Below are 19,395 nucleotides of genomic sequence, written 5' to 3'. Positions count from 1 at the left end.
GGGGAGCCGCCACAGCTAGTGCTTAAGGGGAAACGGCTTCAGCTGGAAAAGACAGACCAGTCCTAGAGATGGACGGCGCTGGTGGTCATGAGCCGAGGTTTGGGATGAACCTGGTTCTCTGCTCTGCCAGCAGGCAGGTCTGCCCACGCCACAGCCCTCTGCCCTGAGGGCCTGCTCTAGAGCTAAGTGCTGATCACAGCAGGAGAGGGAGCACCAGCCCAGCTCTGCAGGTTGCAGCTGGAAGGCAGGTTCTTCTCTGCCACCACCACAGAGGAGGCCGCAGCCCTCCAGGGCAGGCCATGCCCCCAGGACAGCAGCAGACCCCAGCAGCCTACTGCCCTTTTCTGTCTCACGAATTCAAAGAATGAAATCCACAGACAACAGGCAGGTGAGAGTGGAAGGAGCAGGATTCAAGTGGGAAACAGAGCTCCCCGTGAGAGGGCCCAGAGCAGGGTGCCCCCGGGGTCTCATCTGGAGGTCACCAGGGTACCAGGTAGGGGCACTGGTCACCACTGTGTTAGGTTCTAGAAGAGTGCCTTGGGTTCAAACCAGAACATTCTGGTTGGCTCTGTTCCTTTGGCCCTTAGGTTTGAGCCTCCATTCGGCCTGCCCTGCCTCCCTTTTTCTGGGATGCTCGGGATGTTTCTGGGGTTGACCTCATGCAGTGGCCTCTAGGTCTATAAAGCCCTCTTTTGGAGCCTGTGGCCCTGCCTGCCTGCCTGTTTCCCGATGTTCTGTCGTGTGAGTGGTGAGAGTGTGAGTGTGCCTGATGCCACTGAACCTCAAGGTGGTTAAAGTGGCGTTAGGTCACAGATTTTTTACCACATCAATCTAGAAAGAAATATTCGGTAGTTTCAGAACCAGAGAGAAAGGAGTATGTCGATGTCCAATCATCCTGAGTTCACTTCAGAAGACTAAGCTCATGCAGAAGAAAACTTGCTCTGTTAGTGTGCAGTATTGTAGAATGATAGGATCTGGGGTGAGATCTCCATGCATGCATACAGCAGTGCCGATCAAACCCAGGGCCTCGTTCCACCTCCCCGACACCCTTCCAGTGCCTGGTGATCACTATTCCACTTTCAGGTCGACTTTTTGAGCTTCCACGCATGAGAGACAGTGCACAGTAGGTGTCTTTCTATGCCTGTCTCATTTCCCTTGACACAATGTCCTCTGGTGCCGTCTGTTTTGAAGCAAATGGCAGGATCTCATTCTTCTTTACGGCTGACTAATACTCCACTATGAATGTATGCTGCCTTCTATTTATCCACTCCTCTGTCCCTGGGCACCAAGGGTGTACAAACCTTAGCGACTGGGACAGTGCTGGCTCCTCAGAACCTGGCCCGGGAGCATCCGGGAGAAGGCCTGGACCTGGAGGAAGCTGCATTAGCAGCCAGCCACTCCGGCTCGCTCGGGGGCAGACAGTGAGCTGCTTGCTCTGCTCAGCCAGCTGGGATGACCACCAGGGAGCAAGAACCAGTGCCCACCAGGAGCGGCGTTTCCTCCTGCAGACCGGCTGCAGCTCCCATCAGGGCCTGGTGCCCCTGTTTTCTGGATGGGGAGCCCCAATGTCGGAGCTCCCTGCTTGCTGGATGGCAGCTGGGCTTTGGGTGCCTGGTTGTGTCCTTCCTAGCACCACTGCTCAACACGAACTTGCCCACTGCCACTGCCACTGCCACCAAGCCAGGCCACGTCACCAGGCAGCATGGGCACACCATGCAGCCTGACCTGGTCTCTGGCACCACCTCTCGCTCCCTCCGGGCCGGACTCGCTAGAGCCCAGAGAGGAGGAGAATGGAAGGCGCTGACTGCGGCCAGGCAGAGGGACTGTAGCCCCACAGCGCGTCCCTCAGCCTTCCAGAGCCCCCACTGCCGCTTCACCCGCTGGGGACAGTACTGGCATCTCCTTCCTGGACTGCTCAGTGCAGGAGCCCCTGAGGTCTGGCACGGGGAACCAGGCCGCGCTCCAGATCCCCTTGTTGCTTGTCCTCGTGATGATATGCCCTCTCGCCCCAGCAGGTCTGGCCTCCATGGCCTCATCCTCCAGACCTGGGGCGAGGTCTCCTCTCTCGCGTGCTGGCCACTGCCCTGCTCCCAGGACTGGGAAGCAATCCTCGGCTCTCTTCTGAAAAGCAGGGCAACAGCGCCTCCCCACCCGCGTCCGACCGCCATCCCCCGCCCCAGGACTTGCTGGCAATGCCCAGGCGTGTCTGTGACCCCTGCACACTGCAGGCACAGGGGACAGTGGGGTCCCACCCAATGGTGGTCCTTCCAACACTGTGGGTTGAGACTGCACATCTCCCAAAGCAAGGGCGGCAGAGAGGGAGTGTCCCCTGGGGGGTGGCGGTCTGGCAGGCCAGGGAGAGGCCCCCCTCTTAGTGTGAGACTGCCTTCAATAGCACAGTGTCCACGGGGAGCTGCTGGGCTGGCTCAGGGGCACTGGTGATAAGGATGGGTTTGGGTCCTGCCCCAGAGGCCAGCTAGCGGGGATGGCCGACCTGGCATCTGTACTTTGGAAGGTTAGAGACTGTGCCAGATGGTGCAGTGTCCCCAGCTCCAGGACAATGACCCAGTGGGCACGGTCAGCATTGAAGGGCAGAGAGGCCACAGCTACATGCAGTTTGGATGAAGTGCCTGGCAGGTGCTGGTCACAAGGGACACTGGGGAAGTGCCCTTTCCTAGGCACTTTGTCCCCTGCTGTGTGTGCAGATACTGTGCACTGCTGTGCCGGGCTCCCAAATCACTCCCCCTCCCCAGGGGCAGGGCTCCACAAGGTGGCATGCTGCTTCCTCTGCACCTGACCCTTCGGCTGCTGCAGGTGCCCTTCCCTCAGGACGGCCTCCTGACCTCAGGACGTGGCTGGGCCTTGCTGCGCCGGGCGCGGTTCTGACTGGGCTGACCAGCACCCGGCAGCAGCCTCGCTGCACGATCCCGGCACCCTGGCATGGGGAGCCCCGGCGTGTTTCTGACGGGTGACCCAGGGCCCACCTCTGGTCAGCGCACCCTGACAGGTCCCAGAAGGCTTCTGATGCCCAGGGCCCATCCGGTGCTCAGACAGCGGCTCTGCTCTAGGCCCATCCCGGGGGCTCCCCTGGCCTGCGCTCCCTGGAGACTGGATTTGGGTGGATGAGAAGCAGCGCCCCAGGGAGTCGGGGTACGACAGGCAGAGCCGGGCTGCTGTCTTCTGTGTGACCCCAGAGGGGCACCAAGCCTTCACTTTCTCTGTTTTAATGAACTTTGCGTATGAAGTGATCATTTTAATTTTAGCTAAAAAATGCATTTTCACAACTTTAAGGAAGCAGAACTCCGTGGCTGTCTTCGTGACCGGCCCTTCCGCCCACCTCCGGTCCTCTGCAGGGGCCGTGGCTCGCAGCTCTGACCTGCCTTATTGCGTCCACACTTCTAAATAATGCGCTTGTGACTTTTTGTAATGAGAAGCTTCCTCTGACGAGGGAGGATAAGGCCCTCCCCTCTAGCGCTCCGACCCCTCGGCTGCTCCTTTACCTGTGGCTGTAGTAAGCCGCCCTCCCGCAGGAAGGGACCCCCTGGCCGTGACTGGGAAACCTGGGGCAGGCCCACATGCTCTCTGCCTGGGAGCTTCTAGAAATCCTGGTGTTCTGATCCCACTCCAACGCAACTGAACCAAAGTGTGCGACTCAACACACTCGTGTGTTCAGCTGCGTTCCACTTCTCCTGGGCAGACATGGCCAGGGCCGTGGGCGTGCTGCCCCTCGGGAGAGGCAGGGGCACCGCAGGCTGGGGTCCTGGGCACCGCCTCCCCAGCAGCTGGGACCCCACCTCTCTCTGAGCACGTCTCCCGACATGGTTCACTGGCAGGCTGGAGTGCAGCCTGCCGTGGGTTTGTGTCGCCTTCCACAGGCACACAATACTCAGCGCAGGAGGACCTCCGGCCCGCTCCAGCACTCCCCGCCCTCCCAGCTCCCGCCCCTCGGGGCTTTGCTCTGCTGATCTCTGATTTTTAGGGATCCCCCACCTTTCCTTCCCTCTTTCCTCTCTATCTTCCACCTATGTGACCACACACGACCCTTGACCTTCTGAGTTTGGCTTATTTTGTTAACATGATGGTCCCCAGTTCCATCCATTCTCCTGACAATGACGCAGCTTCATTTTTCTTCAGGGCTGAGTAGAACTCCATTGTGTGTGCACACAACCCATTTTTCTTATCCGTCCATCCACTGATGGACGCCTAGGCTGGCTCCATCGTCTGGCTGTTGGGATTTGTGCTGCCATAAATGTGAGTGTGCGTGTCTCGCTTAGAAGATGGCTTCCTTCTCAGGATAAATCCCAGGGAGGGAAACAGCGGGGCCATGTGGGGGCCATGCCCAGCCTGTGAGGCGCCTCCACATGGACTTCCAGGGGCTGCACTAGTTCACGTCCTGCCGACAGCGCAGCGCGTCCCTGTTTCTCCTCCTCCCCTCCAGCGGTGTCGTGATGTGGACCCCTGAAGACTGCGTGTAGTCTGACTTGCATTTCTCTGATTGCTAAGGAGGTTGAACGTTTTTCTCGCATTTGTTGGCCATTTGTATTTCTTCTTTTGTGAAGAGTCTCTTAGTTCATTTGCCCACTTATTAATTGGGTCATTAGATTTTTTTGGTAGAAAGTTTTTTGAGTTCCTCACATATTCTAGACATTAATGCTCTGTCACAGGAGAAGCTGGCCAGGATTTTCTCCCATTCGGTGGGTTCTCTCTCAACCTTCCTCAGTGTTTCCTCTGCTGAGCAGAAGCCTTGTAATGTGATGTGTCCCCTTTGTTAACTCTTGGCGCTGTTTCCTGAGCTTCAGGGAACCTACTGGGGAAGCCGTTGCCTGTGTCTAAAACCTGGACTGTTGACCCCACGTTTTCTTCGAGGACTTGCAGAGTTCAATTCCGAGACTTTTCAGCACTGTATTAAGTAGGAGTGGTGAGAGTGACATCCTTGTCTTGTCTCAGAGTTTAAGGAAATGCTTCAGGGCTTCCCATTCACTATGGGGTCGGCTTTGGGTTTCACATACAGCCTTTATAATGTTGAAGCGGGTTCCTTCTATCCCTAAATTCTTCGGTGTTTTTATCACGAACGGGCACAGGATTTTGTTGAAGCCCTTCTGTGTTATCTCTGAGATCACTAAACGACTTTTGTCTTTAATTCTGTTAATGTGATGAATCACATTTATTATTTTGCATATACTAAACCGTGCATCTCTGAATAAAGCCAACTTGGTCATGGTGTACAATGTTGTCAATATGCCGATGAACACAATTTACTAATATTTTACTAATCAGGGGTATTGATGGGTGGTTTTCTTTCCTGCATGTGGTCTTATCTGGTTTTGGTATGAGTGTGATACCAGCTTTGTAGAATGAATCTGAAAGTGTTTCTTTCTACTTCATGGATTAATTGGAGGAATATTAGCACTAGTTCTTCTTTAGGTGTTTGGTAGAGTTCAGCTGAGAATCCGTCTGGTCCTGGGCTCTTCTTTGCTGGAAGGCTCTTTATCACGGCTCCTATCTCATTATGAGTTACAAGCTGTTTAGGTCTCCTGTGTCCTCTGACGCAGTTTTGGAAGGTCGTATTCATCTACAAATGTATCCACTTCTTCTAAGTTTTCCAATTTATTGGGGCATAAGCTTTCAAAATAGTCCCTAAAGATCTGCTGGATTTCTGAGATGTCTGTGCTTTCTCCTTTTAACATCTGTAATTTTATTACTTTGTTTTTTTTTTTTCCTTTTCCTTTTGATCAGTTTGGCTAAGGGATTATCAATCTTATTGTTTTGTTTTTTCAAACGACCAACTTTTTATTTCATCAGTCCTTTGTATTACTTTTTTATTCTCAAGTTCATTGATTTTGGCTCTGATCTTAATTATTTCCTTCCTTCTACTGGGTTTGCAATTGGTTTGTTCTTCTTTTTCAAGGGACTTGAGATGTTTCATTGGGTTGCCTATTTGGGATCCTTCTGATTTTCTTATGTAGGCACTCATAGCTAGAAACTCTCCTCCGAGAACTGCCTTTGTAGTGGTCCAGAGGTGCTGGTGTGTTGTATCATCACTTTCATTTGAGTCTAAGAATTTGTCAATTTCTTCCTTGATTTCTTTATCACCCATTCATCATAAAAAGAGTGGTGTTTAATATCCATGTGTTTATATAGTTTCTGTAGGGTTTTTTGGTATTGATTTCTAATTTCATTCCATTATGATCTGATACGATGCAAGGAATTATATGATTTTTTTTGGATTTGCTAAGAGTTGCTTTGGGTCTAAAATATGGTCTATTTTGAAGAAAGTTTCATGAGCTATGGAGAAGAAAGTCTATTCAGCTGTTGTTGGATGAAATATTCTATAGACATCTGTTAGGTCTATTTGATTTATAATATTTGTCCAGTTCAAAGAGACTTTACTGGGTCATGTCTGCATGGCCTATCTAATGGTGAGAGAGGTGTGTTGAAATCACCAAGTGTCATTGTATGGGGTCTGTCTGGGCCTTCAGTTTGAGTAGTATCTCTTTTATGTATTCATTGCACCCACAGGTGGGCATAAATATTTATTGTTCTATCTTCTCTTAGGATTTGCTTTACCAAGATGGAATGTCCTTCTCTGTCTCTTGTGACTTGTTTTGTTGTGAAATTTGCTCTGTCAGGTTTGAGAGTAGCTACTCCTGCTTGTTTGGGGCTCCATTTGCAGGGTCTGTTGATTTCCGACCTTTCACTTTCAGCCTGTGGCTGTCTTTGTCTGTAAGATGCATCTCTGGTCAACAACATATAGTTAGGTTTTGTTTTTTAATCCATTCTGCCAGCCTATGTCCTTTAATTAGAGATATGAGACCATTTATGTTCAATCTCATTGCAGAGATGTTTCGTGATTCCTGCTGCTTTATTTATTTAAATTGTTTAAATTGGTCCTGTTTCTCATTTGCTTAGCTACTGTCCAAATAAGATTCGTTCTTTTGTGAGCACTGAGATTTGTTTTTATTTCTTCTGCATGTAGAATTTCATTAGTAAGTTCTGTAAGCTGGTTTCAGAGTCAGAATCTTTCTGCTTATCTTGGAAGGTTTTTATTTAATCTTCAATTTTGAATGATATCTTTGTTGAGCCTGTATTTCTTGACCCATGGTGTCTTCCATGGTTGGTTTAATTTGTGGAATATGTTCTCAACGAATTTCCTGAGAAAGCATGCATGAAACATTCATGTTTAAAGTGTTCTTCTGGCCTCCACGAGATGAATGCTCTGGCTGGGCCAAAGGAAATTTCAGTCTTCAAAATGATGAAGGTGGAAGATGCTGGTGACATATCTTTAATGTTTTGAAATACAAACATTTAAACAGCGCAACTGAATAGCAAAACCAAGAACCCACAGTCACATTTACAACAAAATTACATGGTAAATTGTCCTTGTGGACCCCAAAATACATGTGGGCGTCTGAGTAGATGGCATAAGGGGGTGCTCTAGTAGTTATAAAATAAACAATTACAACATCAAGCAAAGCTCATTGTGAAAATTTCTTAAGATGTCTTCTTACTTAGGGACTCTCACTTTAACCACAAAAACTTGTTACAAATAACACGTGCATCTAGCTTGATGGTAAGTTTTCACCATAAACTGTTTGTGGAAAAAAAAAAAAGTCTCCTGTTTCTAAATCAGAACTGTAAGTGGAAGGTGGCTGGCAAATTCAGATAGAATTTGAGGCCGTTTCTGGGATAACGTAGTGGAGGGAGGAGGAGTGTACCAAGTGCTGGGCTGGGTTGTGCCGTGGCGGGGCATGTGCTCAGCACGCTCCAGGCCCTGGGTTCCAGCACCAGCACCAAAAAATAAAAATAAAAAATAAAAAAAATAAAGTGCTGGAGGAGTCCAGGAGGTGGGTGTGCTTTCTAGAAACCTCAAGAAAATGAGCACTTATGCAAACCTCTGAGACCAGGACCCAAATGTCAGCACACACCCTGTGGACTGGGAACCTGCTGACTTGAGCCTTGGAAGACAAATGATTTTGCCTCCAACTGGCAAGATCAGAAATTTAATGAAAATGCCATCAGTGTAGGCGCAAGTTCTATGTGCCCCTTTTGAAATGTTACTACTACCAATGAAGCCCGTGTGTGGATTTCCATCTGCAAAGTCCTTGGTAAGCCAAGCCCTGGGTAAACACCAGTTCTCCAACAGTGGGGGCGGACACTCACTGGTCAGGACAGCGGAGTCGGAGGGCAGCCCCGACCAGTCTCTGGGCAGGGTGAGGACAGCACCATATGGGTGGGCAGTGTGCACTCCCGGGGTTCTGATGCTCCATTGTTCAGAATTCCATGGAATTAAGAATAGGACAAGAAAGAAAGCAAACTTTTTGCTTGTTATTCTTGAAAGTTTAAGAACTGTGTGAAGCCAGGTAAGACCCTGGGGAGGGTGACAACGGCTGGTGTGGGCTGTCTGGAACCCTGGGCGGCCGGGTGTCCCACTTTCCCTGTTTCTCCCTCTGCCTGGCTGCCCCTGGCTTCCCTCCACCCCCTCCACCCCCTCCACTTAGGTGACCTGCCGAATGACACACCAGAGCGAGTGGGGCTGGGTGGTGGCCTGAGGCCATCAGGTTAGTCGTGCAGGGTCAGGCAGACAAGAGAGAACTTCTCCTTCATTTTGACATGAACTTCACAGGCACAGTGGCCACCAGGGCAGACTGAGCCAGGCAGTACATTGTCCACAGCCCTGAGGCCTCGGGGCCCCGGGGAGTAGGTCGTGGGTGGCTGCTTACTTTAAGGCCCATTTTTAGAGCCTATTTTTAAACCCTCTTGTTTTTTATAATACAATTATGGATTGATTCTGCTCTTCTGAATTTTACTATAAAATCTGATCCTATTACTGAATTTAGGGTTGCTTTTTATAGCATGAAACACAAACTGCTCATTCCAGCTCCCGTGGGCCCTTGGTCTGGCCAATGCTGCCATTTAGCCGGATCTTCCTGCCGCCAGCCCTGCCTTTCCCCTGCATGCTGGGCTAGCCTCGCTCACCTGGGAAGCCGGTGGTGCCATAACCGGCCCCCGGTCTCTTCCTGCCTCTCTGTGTCCTGGGAGCTGGGTTCTGCGGTGCTCCCAAGAGTCCTGCCCCTGCTGTACCTGCCCCGTCTTCTCTCCCCTCCAGAGGGACACAGAGCCTGAAAGCACAGGGACGTGACTGTCATGACTGGTCACTTTATATTGCAAACTGCAGCAACTGCAAGTATTATCAAGGTCCCTGGTCATCGACTGCGAGTTGGACAAGGGGAAGCTTGTCCTGGGTGGACCTAGAGAAAAGAAGGGAGAATTCAGAGATTTGAGCAATAGAGACATCTGCTCCCTGCAACCTTGAAGGAGCAAACTGCCACGTGGTGGGGAAGGCCACTTGGCGGGGAACAGCAGGTGGCCTCTACAGCTAGGCAGAGCCCCCAGCGTGCAGGCAGCAGAGACAGCCCTCAGTCCTGCAGACCACTCACAGCCAGTGGGCTGGGCAGGCGGCCTGCTCCTCAGCACCTGCCTTCTGCCTCGGAGTGCCCAGCACGTCCCACGCCCCAGGAGGACTCGCACGCTCAGAGGCCGTGCCTGATGCATGTGTGGTGCTCAGTGTGCCATGGCAGCGAGAAGTGGGGACAGCTGTCCACGGCACTCAGCAGGGCCTTCCCGTAGCACTGCTTCTGAGCGTCCCCCTGGCAGCGGCGCCCTGAGAGTGAGGACCAGTGCCCGCGAGCCGTGGGACGGACCTGTTCGGTGGCCTTCCACCCTTCTGCCTGCTCCGCCTCTGCCCCCCTCACACCTGCCCATCTGGTCTGCCTTCCTCTCTTCAAGGCTGGCTCCCTGGCTCTGGCCTGCTGCAGGGACTTGGCCAGCTGGGGCCACCCAGCCCCACCACAAGCCCCCTGCCTGCTTCTCGCCAGCCGTAATCCCCCTCCTGGGGTCTAGGCTGGAGCTTGGGGGTCAGCGCTTAACTTCTTCCTCCTCAGGAATTCTTTGCAAGAGTGACCTGAGGCAGAGGGCGTGTTTGCAGGCCTGCCCTGGCATGGCCCTCTGTGTCCCTGCGCCCAGCCTGCTTGGCAGCCTTCCAGGGCCATCTCCCAGTGCTTTCACTCTGCGAGCCCCTGTGTCCTCCCTTTGAGTCATCGGGTCTCTTAAGGTTCACGCCTTGTTTCGGTTGCTTGTAACCAAGAACCCTGGAGGACTCACACACACACCGTCCACTCTGCTGGGCACCTCTGAGTGTGTGTCGTGTGTGCTCAGCACCCCTGTGGGCATGACCATCCCGAGCTGGTCACGGAGCCGTCACTGCCGCTGTGGCGACTGCAGACGGCGCTGCGGGGTTCAGACCCGGGCTCCACACCTACCAGCTATCCACTGCTGGACGCGCGCCTGCTCTGGAATGGCCAGTCTCCACCGCTGGATGTTGCGGAGACTGCGTCACACGAAGCTCCTGAGTGTGTGCTCCGCGTCCTGTCCTATCTGAGCGTGGGCAGTGCTGTTTTCCATTTTATTCTTGTCTCCCCTAGGAAGTGGCCAGGGACTGCTGGAAGACTTCTTTACGCTCATTTCCTTCACCACGCAAGGAAGGGGACACGGCTCTGGTGCAGGTGACATGGGATCCACGGCCATGGCATCCCCGACCACATCAAGCCCCCCTGATCTCGAAGCCTCTCAGAGGAGCTGCTCCGGGCACTTCTGCCGGGGTCCTGAGGACCCTCCTGGGTGTTCACTGCATCCCTACAGGGAGCCGACCCGCCCAGCCCTGTCCACACCTGCTCGCCCCCTGCAGAGCCCTGGGCCTGCACCGCCAGGCGGCTGAGGACGCTCCTGCACCACCCTCCCTCCCACTCTCTCCCTTTCTTCAGTGTTGAAAGGATTCTCTTCAGCACTGGGAGTGGAACCCAGAGCCTAGGGCCTGGTAGGTCGGCTCTACCATGGAGCTGCAGCCCCAGCCCTTCTTTTCATGTTGAGACGGGTCTTGCTCAGTTGCCCAAGCTGGCCTTGCAGCTGAGATCCTCGACCTTCTGAGTCAGGAGAGCGCCACCATGCCTGGCTTTGAGAAGACTTGACCAGAGACATGGTCATGGCCATTTGGAGCATGCCTACTGGCTAGACTCTGTCCATGAGGATTCCAAAGGAGGAATGGTGTGGCCAGTCCCAGGAGCCTTGCTGAAGGGGGTGGAGTGTGGCTTTGTCCCTGCTTGCCCCTCCTGTCTGGACCACAGGTGCAGCATCTGGGGATGGTGGGGTGGGCTGGCTTCTAGCCCTGGGCTGCTCACCCGTGGACTGGGACAGTGAGAGAATCCTAAACTCTTCTCCTATTTCAGTCTCTGGTTTTCCGTGTTCTATCATGCTCACCAGCAGCTAAGATCACTAAAGAGCTGGCCAACACGCTCCTGAGGGCAGCTTCGGCTGGTGAATCGGAGCTGAGTTCTGATCCCTTTTCCTGCCCTGCAGCCTCTAGAACAATTACGATGCTTCATTAACAGAGCGGCAGGCTGCATGAGCCCAGATGGCGGCCTGTGCTGAGAACTGTACGCATTAATCATGGAGCATTTTAATCTTCCATTGCTCACTTACACGACAGGGAAGTTTGTTTGTTTTCTGGCAAATTCACTGGAATATTAGAGATGAACTGGAACTTCAGTGAGGATTTCTTAAATTCAGACTAAGTTTGAAAAGAAAATACAACAAATGAGGAAGTTTTTAAGTTTCTATTCACCATCTCATTAAGAGTCCTTTTGTAAGGGGCCACTTTGAAGAAAGAATATGTGCATACCAAGGTCACACCGTGATGCAACAAGGGAACTAAGACAGTTCTAGTTGAATGGAGCTCTATTTTTGTAAAGGTATGAAATGATCAAAAAGAGGAACCCTACAGAGTATACTGGAACAAAGCTTATAAATGCATCATAAGCCAAGGAAATTCATTTAAATGGCTAAATTTGGTGTACTTTATGCAGACAGTAAAAAGCTACTTAAAAATGTAAAATTCCCATTTTTTTAATATTGTGAGTCCAAAATGATGAGGGGCCAGGCACTGGTAAGTGACGTGATCTAATTTATTCCTGCCCCCGCCATCCTTATGTTACCTGGCTCCACAGCTGTGTGTCAGCACTTGCCACGTTGTAGCTAAACTGCCTCAGTGTTGGGCAGAATCATCAAGAGTCAATGCTCTTGTCTTATTCCTGGTCTCAGAGGAAATGCCTTCAGACTCACAGGTGTTGTCTCAGCGTGGGCTTTTTGTAGATTGCCTTTACTTGCTTGTGGAAGTTCTCTTCTATTCTTAGCTACGTGTTTTTGTCATAAAAATGTGTTGAATTTTGTTCAGTGCTTCTTCTCTGACTATGGAAATGACTCCCTTGTTTTCTTTTAATCTACAAAAGTGATACGTTGCATTGATGTTTGAATGTTGAACCATCCTTGTATTCTTGAGATAAACCCTACTTGCTTGTGGTTGTATGATCCTCTTTATGTGTTCCTGGATTTAGTTTGCTGACATTTTGTTAAGGACTTTGCATTTGTATTCATTAAAGACATATATCTGTGGTTTCCTTTTCTTTGAACACAAGTCTTAGCTTGATTTGGGGGTTATGGTAACATTGATCTCACAGAATGAGTTAGAAAGTATTTCTTCCTCTTCTTCCTTTTTTTTTTTTTTTTTTTTAAGAGTGTGTGGAGGTTTGGAATTAATTCTTCTTTGAATGTTTTGTAGGATTTACCAGTAAAGCTAACAGGGCCTGGGCTTTTTTTTGTAGAGGACTTTTGATTACTAATTAATTTCCTTTATTTGTTGTAGTTTATGTGGATTTTCCATCTCTTCTGAGTCATTTTTAGCACTTTTGCTTTTCTGGGAGCCGGCCACTCTGTCTGGGTCACCCTGCTGGCTCTACCCGCTGCCTCTGGTGCTCTCGCAGCCCAGAGACAGATGGACATGTGTTCTGAGCCCCGCCTCCTTTGTCCCCTCCGGCGAGCTGGGCCTTCTCTTTCCTTTACCCCTGTGTCTCTAAGTTAAACCTGCAGTAAGGTGTTTTGGAAAAAACTGAAAAGGAAATATGTATAGATACAAATTATGCTCAAAATTTTAAAACAGCGTAAATGCAAGAAAACACGGAATTCCACATATGGTACTGGCTAGCACATAGCTGTTTTTCTGGAATAATTCAAGACAAAGTCAAGTCAACCTATCTGTTTAGTTTGAGAGTTCAAAACAACTGCCCTGCTAGGTTTGGATGCCACCGCAGCTGCTGTCCCTGGCAGAGCTCTGCTCAGGAGGGGCATCCTCCCCAGCCCAGCCTGGGCCCACGTGGTCACCTGAGCTCGGAGACCTGCAGCACCTGTCCTGGTGAGTTCTGCCCTCTGTGGGGCTGTGCCTTCAGCCCATCCCTTCTGGCCACTGGAGTGTCCCTGCGCTCGGGCTCTCGGATGCCCCCGCCCTTTCCCACTGCCCACACGGTGCTGAGAGCAGGCCCCTCCAGGCCCGCCGGGTTCCCGGACGCTGCCGTCTTAGAGGCTGGAGCCACCTCATTGTGTCAGCTTGCTGTACACATTATCTGTGGATTTGGAAGGCAACTTACTCCACTTTTTGAAGCCTCAGCTTCCTTCTGGTGAAATGAAATGCAGGAACAAGGTGACTGTGGAAAGGTGTGGCACCTGGAATGCCTCTGTAAACATGCCACCGGCTCCTTTAACGGAAGTGCTGCACTTCAGGACGGCTTGACTGCTCTACTTAACTTACAAACTAAACCCGCAGCAGGTGTTCCTGAATGAAAATAAAATATGGAAAAGTAAAAGCACAAAACACTGAAGGCCACCCTCTGCACTGGTAAGCATGCAGCCGTCTCTCTGGAATAATCTGAGGCCACATTAAGTGCGTCTTTCTGCTTTGTTTTAAAGTGCAAAAATTACAGATCACATTTCAAATTAGAGCTATAAATATTTAACTCTGACAAGTTGTCCATTCATTTTAAAATAATAAATGTAAATCAGTTATACTTGTATCACACAGGTCAGTGATTATTCTCTCTAATAAGTCTTGTTTACATTGACTACCTGACTGGTTATGATAAATTGTTCCAGTAGTTTCTCATGGAACCAAAAATCGCATTTTAATCTTCATTATAATGATATTGACTAAAGTGGATTCCAAGTGCACTCGACCCTAAGGCTTAAAGGAATCTATATGATGCTATTAGGTTTCCTTTATTTGTTGTAGTTTATCTCTTCTGAGTCACTTTTAGCACTTTTGCTTTTCTGGGAGCCGGCCACTCCGTCTAGATCACCCTGCTGGCTGTCCCCCCATTAGCTGAAAAACTTAACCAATATACTAATAACTAACTATTATTAGCTAAACTCCTACATAAAACAGTTGGCAGTCCTAATGGGAATACAGCAAGAAAAATCAGCCTTTTTCCTTGGTCGATTTTCTTGAAGTAGTGAGCACAAGCTTCAGGTTTCAGTGTGCCCATTTCTGCCCCCCAAAGCCACACTCATCTGCCAGTGGCTCTTCGGGGTCCTCACTAAAGGCAGGAGGCCAGAGGGAGACGTCTCCTGCTCTGGCCGCGCTTCTCCAGTGGGGCTGCTCACCACCGAGGGAACCTGGGCCTGGGGACAGGTGGTCATCGCGAGCTGGGCGTGGGGAGCAGTTTGCTCCTGGCATCTGGAGGGATGAGCCAGGAGGTCGGGTCCGTGGGTCTCTGGAGGAGGTCAGAGGGGCCACCCCCTCTTCACCACCTCCTCCCTCTCCAAGCCCCTGCCAAAATGACCCTGAGGATGGGGACCCCCAGAGGCCAGGCCCACTGCTGCCCGCTTCCCTGCTCACCCCCCACACCTCAGAGGGAGGCACCTCCCAGGGCGGCCCTGGTCACACTAATGGAAGGCATCTGGGGTTGGCGCAGGAGCACTGAGTGGCATCTATGGGTCTGGCATCCCCTGGACCTTCCATGGGGGCAGAGCCTTCCCAGGAGCCCCAGTTGAGAGCCCAGTTCAGTTTCTACATGAGGCAGAGCATTTTGCACACTGGTTCTAGTGTCCATGTGGACTGCTGTCCTCCGCTTCCTGCCCAGCCCTACTTAGTTTTGTATTTGTTTTGATTAGTTACACATGACAGTACAATGACCTTGACATTTAAAATCCAAACTGTGATCCACATGAGTGAGTGTGAGCATCTCCCTGTCCACCGTGTCCTGCTCTCCTCACCCCGAGAACATACGGAGCTCCTCAGGTTGCTCCAAGCAGCTCTGTCCCTTCCAGCTCTGGCCCCGGATTCTAACCCTGGGTGTGGGGAGGGAGCGGCTGCTGTGAACCTCAGTTTGGATGGCAGGGAGCCACGCAGCCCAGGTGGTCCACGGGGCTGTGCTGGCCACTCTGGAACCTGAGCTCCTCCCCCCAAGGTCCCCACTCTGCATGGGGCCCAGGGCGGGCAGGGGACAAAGGGAGAGGGAGAGGCAGATGGAAACCCAACACTCCTGCTCCTGCCCCATGCCACTGTGGTCTGGCTATGAGGTGTGCCCCTGAAGCTCCGGTTACTGCAGGAGTGTTCACAGGTGGAGCGATGGGATCAGGAGAGCCGTAAGCTGACCGGTGGACTAATCTGCTTGTCACTCAGTAGTTTGAAAGGACTTCTCTACTGGGAGGTACCTGTAGGCAGGCGGGCCGGGGATCATGACCTGTTCTCCTGGTTGTTTTTCTCCTCTCTCTTCCCTGTGGCCAGGACTGGAGCACCTTCCTCAGCCACGCCCTCCCCAGACGGTCTGCCTGAGCTGGGGCCCAGAGCAATGCCGCTGGCCCACCATGGACAGGACCTCTGACACTGTGAGCCAAAAGAAATGTTGCTCCTCTCAACTGTGTGTGCAGTCACTTATAGACAAAAGGCAAGAGGATCCAACTGTGTCATGTTTCCAAGAGTAAAATACATTGTCTCAAACTGCGAATCTTGTCCTGCTGGGGTCTCCCCATGGCCCCCAGGTTTCTGTTACCTGTGAGCGGAGTAGACACATGTTTACAGAGCACAGTCCGCACCCAGGCGCTACTCCCCTCCCTCCCCTCTTCCCCCTCCCTCCTCCTCTCTTTCTCTCTCCCTCTCTCTCTTTCATGACAGAATGGCTACAAGTTTCAATTTTCCACTCACTGTATTTCCTATAATGAACCTAAGTGACTTTCTTTAAGCCACCTGAGATAAAAACATTAATTAGGGAGAGAAGAAGCCTGAAAACCTTTTTAAAAATACTTTATTTTAACCCAAAATATGGGTGTGGGTGGGCATGGGTCGGGGAGAGAAGCTGAAAACGCAGGCATTGGCAAATGTGACTTCTTAGGTTCCTGCCAGGGCTGTCAGTGGTCTAACCCTCACACAGGAGCCAGGGCTTGAATCCACATCACCTAGAAGCCAATTGTGCTGATCTGAGGTTCTGTTGGCGTTTGGGACCATCAATGCAAAAAGAAGCACTCTGCTATAAACACCCGCGATGGCAGTGGGTGTGCGGCCAACCCCGTTGGTCCAGTAGTACCAACCCAGCAGAGGCTGAAGTTACCAGTGACCCCACCAGAGGAGGGTCCTGACCAGAGGACACTGCAGCGGGCCACTCTCCCCTCAAGCTGGCCAGAGTCAGTCCTGGGGCCGCTGTGGACAGACTTGAGGGACGTGAGGGTTGGAAGCTGGACCTGGGTGGCCGCAGCACCGGCTCCCCTCAGCACCGGCCCGTTTTAGCATCACAAGTCCCGTCCCCAGGGGCTGCCCTCCGTCTGGGGCAGATGGGGTGTGCTTGTGTGTAGATGCCTCTGAGCCCCGGCAGAGAGACTCGTGGGAAGTGAGCTTCCCTGCCCCTGACCACACTGCAGTGGCCTGGATCTGCACGTCACCACTCTGTCACTTCCACTCCAGGCACCTGGGTGCTGGGGCAGGGGCTAGTCTCAATCCTAGCACAGAATTCTGGAAACGAGAGAATAGGTGGACACATGTTGCTGTCCCAGACAGGGACCTGAGCTTCCCCTCCTTCCCCATGGCCAGCAACCAGTCACCCCTTTCCTCCTCTTGCGCAAGGAAAGAATCCTTTGTCCCCAACCCCGTGGAGATGGGTGACGACGAGCCAAGTCCAGCTGTGGAAAGTGCCTATCCTCGAGCCATGCGCTGACTGAGCCCTGGGAGGGCCACACACTGCCCTGGGGGCTTGCCCCTGGTGGCGCCCGATTCCTGCAAGTCCTGAGGCCAGGAGCATTCGCATCTGGACCAGGGAGGTGCTTTCTGTGCTCCTGGTCTGTGAGCACCAGGCATCGGGCCAGCCACCAAGTGCTGGTGGCTTCATGGACAGGGCACCTGAGCAGCCTCACCAGTACTGGGTGTGGGGACAGGGGGGCCATGGAAAAAACCATAAGGATCCCAGAGCGAGTGCTTTTCCAGCAGGAATTCCACAAGGACAGTCAAGCTCTTCAGAGAAGAACCTCAGAGACACAGGCCTCCTCATCTAGTGGCTGGGTGCAGGTCCCTGGTTTGATAAGCATTTCTAGGTCACTGACAATCCACGGATTCCCCCATGGTTGGTTTGTCTTCAAGCTGACATAGGTGGTGTGTCAGTCATCTTTCGTTGCTGTGACAAAATACCTGAGGAAAATGACTTAAAGGAGGAAAGATTTACTTTGGCTCAGAGAGTCAGGGGCTTTAGTCCAAGGTCAGCTTCTCCATTGTTTTGGGCCTGAAGTGAGGCAGAGCATCACGGCAGAGGGCATGGTAGAAGGCAGAGACCTAGCTCCTGGAAGCCAGGAGGGGGTGGAAAGGGGAGGGACAAGTTACACCCTTCCAAGTTGTGCCCCAAGTGACCTACTTCCTCCAGCCAGGCCCTACCTCCTGTGGTCTCCACCCCCTCCCAATAGTTCATTCAAGTAGGACCCCAAAATGGATCAACTCACCGATGATCCAGTCATTCCCCCAAACACCCCCTCTGTACATCACTGCTTTAAGGATCCAGCCTCCAACACATGAGTTTTTGGAGGACAGTCCAGATACAGAGAATGTGACAAGCAGATGTTGGCAGAGCGGAAGGTATAACAACAGTCACTCCTGTTCTGTACATAGCAAGCCCTGCCTGTGCCAGCCACAACGCGGCAGCTATCTCTCAGACCTGAATGGTCTGGGTCTTTGAGAAGAATTCGCCATCTCCAGGAAGAAAGCCTTTGTATGATTCCAGGAAAAGGCTGCCACTGATCCTGCTGTTTCCCCAGAGTTGGACAGTTCACACCGTGCCGACCTCAGAGCCTTCCTGCATGACTGCGCTGAGTTGGTTTTCTCTGTTTCATTTGAGAGAAGGGAGGCTCAGAGGTGTCCACTGGCCTGACAAGGTCATGTGGCCAGCAAATGGCTGCCAGGTCTGGTGTTTTACTGGTCCCACTCTTCGTTGAAACAATGATGGAAAGACGATTTCATGGTGCCAGAGGAAGGCCATGCCTGCCACAGTCGGGAAGGCAGGCCAGCGGGCCGCATCCTTCAGGGATGGGGCTGAGGGTCATAGGACGGATGTTTTATGTCCTCTCCTGTCTCAAATGGACTGGCCACACCACTCCAGCTTTCCTGTAGCCACGGAGAATGCTGACATCATTCATAGGGTTGAAGTGAGGAATGTCCGAGGACGTGGACTAGGGCATATTTATCTGCAAATGTGTCTGACTTTGATGTTGATCACCTCTTCCTGTCTTTATTGGCCGATCACATACCCCCACTGGTGAGACGTCTATTCAAACCCAGTGACTTTTAAAGAACTGGATTATCTGTCTCTTTATTGTGGGTCACAAAGGCTGTAAATATTCGAGATGCAATTCCCTTGTCAGATGTATGACTTCCAGATATCCACCCCACTCTTTCTCTGGTATTATTGGCAACACACACACACATTATAATTTTTGATGAAGTCCCAATTATCAACTTTTTGTTTGGTTGCTTAAATTTTTGGTGTCATATTAAGAAATAATTATCTAATATTTTAGGTCATGAAAAGTTTTGAAATTTTATGCTTATATTTTCTTCTGAGATTTATGGTTTGGGCTCTTATATCTTTGATCCACTTTGAGGTAATTTTTATACGTTATGCAAGGTAGGAGGTACACTTGGAAATCTAATTGACATCACTTTCTGAAAAGACTATTCTTTTCCTATTGAATGGTCTTGCACTCTTGTTGAAAACCAGTAAACTGTAAATGTGAGAGGTTATTTCTGAACACTCAAATCTATTCTATTAATTTATGTATTTGTCTTTATGCCAGTACCACGCAGTCTTGGATACTATCATTGGATAGTAAGTTAGAAATTGTGAAGCCTTCAAATTTGGCTCTTCTTTTCTCAAAATTATTTTGGTTATTCTTAAAATTTTCATATAATTATAGTCCCACATAAATTATAATGGTTTTTTATTTTCTGCAAAGAAGTCACTTGAGATTTTTCATTGTGATTCT

Source organism: Callospermophilus lateralis, chromosome 12 (genome assembly GCF_048772815.1).
Source record: "Callospermophilus lateralis isolate mCalLat2 chromosome 12, mCalLat2.hap1, whole genome shotgun sequence".
NCBI lineage: Eukaryota > Metazoa > Chordata > Mammalia > Rodentia > Sciuridae > Callospermophilus > Callospermophilus lateralis.
Note: the sequence above shows the minus strand (reverse complement) of the source record.